Below are 3968 nucleotides of genomic sequence, written 5' to 3' on the forward strand. Positions count from 1 at the left end.
TTGAATGAAGCCTTTTCTAGCCTACTAAGAGGCTTCAAGGTGCGTAGTGTAATTTCAGTTATATTGTAAGTGCAAATTGCACCTGTGTGTAGATAGTATCCCCTGAGACTCTGGTTGACATCCCAAGGGATGCAATCAGAGGATCAAAAATATATGCCCAGGGAATGATGTGACTAATTGAAACACAGGTTGTTACATCCATGGGGACTGCCCAAGCTATCGAGGTAGCACATTTGAAGCAGAAAGTTGATGTGGCAGATGATGACATCATGCTTATGAACAGGCGGCTCGACAAGGCGCAAGGTATGTCTCTGGGGCACTCAGTACATGCTAGTATTGTGAAATGAGCGTGATACTGAAAATTTGTATATGCATATCTGCAGATAGTGTCGTCGCAGTTGAGACCCTTCGGGCGGAACTTGCCCGCCAAGGAGCAAACCAGGATGAGTAATGCGGCTGCCGCTGCTGAATTGAAAGTAGAGCAGACCGCTCGGCGTCAGTGCGAGGAGAGGATATCTACCATGGCACTTGAGTTGAAGAATGCCACTAGCCGATGCCAAGATCTTGAGAAAGATAACAAAGCCAAAGCGGCCGATCTGGACAAGGCCTTACAAGAGGTGAAGGAAGCCTGGTCTGAGTCTAGAGCAGCTCGGGAGGAGATCCGACAAGCTGGGGAGATCGCGGCTGGTAAGCCCTTTTTATTGCAAACTAAGTTTGACGATCCGAAGTATGCGCCGCTGAATCAACGGTGGAGTTCTCCGGACCCCTTTATGGACCTGCCGAAGAGTGCTGCCGATGCAAATCAGTTTTTCCACACGCAAGAAGGACATGCAACAGAAAAGCTGTTTTGGTCGCAATTTGACACGCCAAAGAGTCCACTATTGAACGAACAGATGGCCCAATGGTCCGAGCTCCACCAGATGTCCGGCACTGCCATGAAGGACGCCATAGCCCGGCTGTGGCCAACTAAAACCCATTCCTGATAGTTATTTTGGTTTGGTGCGGCAGCTTGTTAATGCGGTGACGTGTATCGACGCTGTGAAGTGGTCAACATGCATAGAAGGTGCACGGATGTCCCTTGCCCGTGTCAAGATATACTGGGCGAAGATGACGGCCACCGATATTGCGGCGCAGAGTCCACCCGAGGGCAAGGACCTTAACATGTTAGAACATTACTTTGAAGATGTCCTAGAGGGTGCCCGCTTGATAGAGGGCCAGTGCTGGAAGAATATAATGTTCGAGTGAGGTGTATCAAAATTGTAATAACAATATTATGATATATTTAAGGCTATGTTTTAGTGCCTCCTGTGTGGTTGTCTTATATATATATATATATATATATATATATATATATATATATATAATCTGAAAGTTTGCAGTCGTCGGCTTCAACCCCCTCGCGTATAATGTCGGGGTGTTTGGAAAAGCACTTGATCACACTTGACCCAACGTCTTGGTCCGTTAAGGAGGTCTTAGTGCGGTGAACTAGGCTCGGACTATAGAGCTTTAACACTTTCACTTAGCCAGAGGAGTTTGACGGTGGGGCTACTATATAGCCCATGGTATGTCCGCGGTTATCCGAATACGGTGCATTTACATATGTTACCAGAGTAACGGTCCTTCGTTTAATACGGAGGGAATCGCGAAGATTCCGATGAGTCGTCGAGTGGTTGACCAGCTCTCGCCACATCATGACAGTCAGTTTTCGGCTTTCTCTACTGAGGTGCTCATTCGGGCTAGCTGGGACACAATCGCAGTAGTTCTCCCTTTACTACCCTAGTCGATATAGCGAAATGTAAGGTAGTAAGCACAGGAGCCGGGCAACCCAACTATTGACCAAAGACATGATTCGGAGTTGATGCATATAAGGCCAAACTCGCGACGCCGAACACTCCCTATAGATGTTCGGACTTTACAATATACACCAGGCTGAATACAGCCCCTCGTGATAGACCCATGGTATCAAAGCACATGTGGCAATCCGATGTGGGGGAGGAGCACGGGTGGTGAGAGCATAAATCTCAAAACACAGTACGAACTGGGCTGCTTCTATAACATCCACTTTAGTACGGCGAGCCGTATGTTTACAGATGATGCTGGTATCTTTCTTGGACATTTTACATGCCAGGGAAGTATAAAACAACAAGAGATAAAAAAAGGTTTACACAGGGTCTTAATCTAAAAAAGAAACCTTAATGCGGAGCCCTGCTGCACGTCTGCGCCTTTGTCTCCATTGTGAAGTGTCCTTGAAGGGTATAGTATGATGGCCTTCTATACAAAAAAGGAAAAAGAGAAAAAAAGGGCTAGGTAAAAGAATCTGGTGTGGCCGTGAGTAAAGCTGGTTCGTTTTAATAAACCGTGAAGGATAACTTCCAGGGTCCGAATAGGGTCAAGCCGGACTATGGCCCTTTGTGTGCAGAGTGCCCCCGAAGCCACCAAGGAATTTTGAGTATATCTCCTTATGGGGCGGTCGATGGGGGCGTAGATGCTAACCGAGCTCAGGTTTATCTGAGCTGCCGCACTGAGGTGTGCGCCGGACATGCTTAGCTGTGTCTGCGGTCTTAACGATCAATGAGTTGTTCGGCTTGAATAGGCCGTTTTGTGCTTTGATTGCTAGAGCCGCCGTGTATTCCTCTGTGTGAAGAGAGCGCTCCATATTTCCACTGACCGTAATGACGCCACGAGGTCTAAGCATTTTGAGTTTTAGATAAGCATAATGCGGGACTGCATTAAAACGGGCGAAGGCCGTTCTTCCGAGTAGTGCGTGATAGCCGCTTCGGAACGGAGCGATGTCAAAGATTAGTCCTTCGCTTCAAAAGTTGTTCGGCGAGCCGAATACAACATCCAATCTTATAGAGCCCGTGCAGCGGGCTTCCACGCCCGGTATGACTCCTTTAAAGGTAGTGCTACTTGGCTTGATTCTTGACGGGTCTATCCCCATCTTACGGACAGTGTCCTGATATATCAGATTGAGACTGCTGCCGCCGTCCATGAGGACTCGAGTGAGGTGGTATCCGTCGATTATGGGGTCGAGCACTAGGGCAGCCGAACCCCCATGACGGATACTAGTCGAATGATCCCTGCGATCAAAGGTGATCGGACAGGCCGCCCATGGGTTGAACTTGGGGGCGATGGGCTCAAAGGCGTAGACCTCTCGGAGTGCACGCTTGCGCTCCCACTTTGGGATATGAGTGACATAGATCATGTTCGTTGTTTTGATCTCCGGTGGAAATTTCTTCTGTCCCCCCGTGTTTGGCTGGCGAGGTTCATCCTTGTCTTCGCTCTGAGGTACCTTCCCTTTGTTTTTGGCATTGAGTTTGTCGGCCTGCTTGAAGACCCAACATTCTCTGTTGGTATGATTGGCTGGTTTGTCGGGAGTGCCATGAATCTGGCAGGGCCTGTCTAGAATTTTATCCAGGTTGGATGGACTGTCTTTGTTGCCTTTACATGGCTTCTTCCGTTGACCGGGTCTGGAGCCCCAGAATCCGGCGTTTACCGTTGTATTGTCTGGGCTTTCTTTATTATTCTGACGTTTATTTTTGTTGTGTCTTCCATTAACGTCCCTGACTTCGGATGTGACGGGGTCGTTGGTGCTACTACGGGCTAACCAGCTATCTTCGCCCGTGCAAAAGCGGGTCATGAGTGCAGTTAAGGCGACCATTGTCCTTGGCTTTTCTTGGTCGAGGTATCTGGCCAGCCATTCGTCACGGACACTGTGTTTGAAGGCCGCTAAGGCTTCGGCGTCCGGACAGTCGACAATTTGGTTCTTCTTAGTGAGAAACCTGTTCCAAAGCTTACGGGCTAATTCTCCGGGTTGTTGGATTATGTGACTTAGATCATCTGCATCCGGAGGCCGGACATAGGTCCCTGGGAAATTGGCCCGGAAAGCATCCTCAAGTTCTTCCCAGCTTCCGATGGAGTTTTCGGGGAGGCTTTTTAGCCAATGCTGAGCTGGTCCTTTTAGCTTG

This window comes from Triticum aestivum, chromosome 3B (genome assembly GCF_018294505.1).
Source record: "Triticum aestivum cultivar Chinese Spring chromosome 3B, IWGSC CS RefSeq v2.1, whole genome shotgun sequence".
NCBI classification, from domain to species: Eukaryota; Viridiplantae; Streptophyta; class Magnoliopsida; order Poales; family Poaceae; genus Triticum; species Triticum aestivum.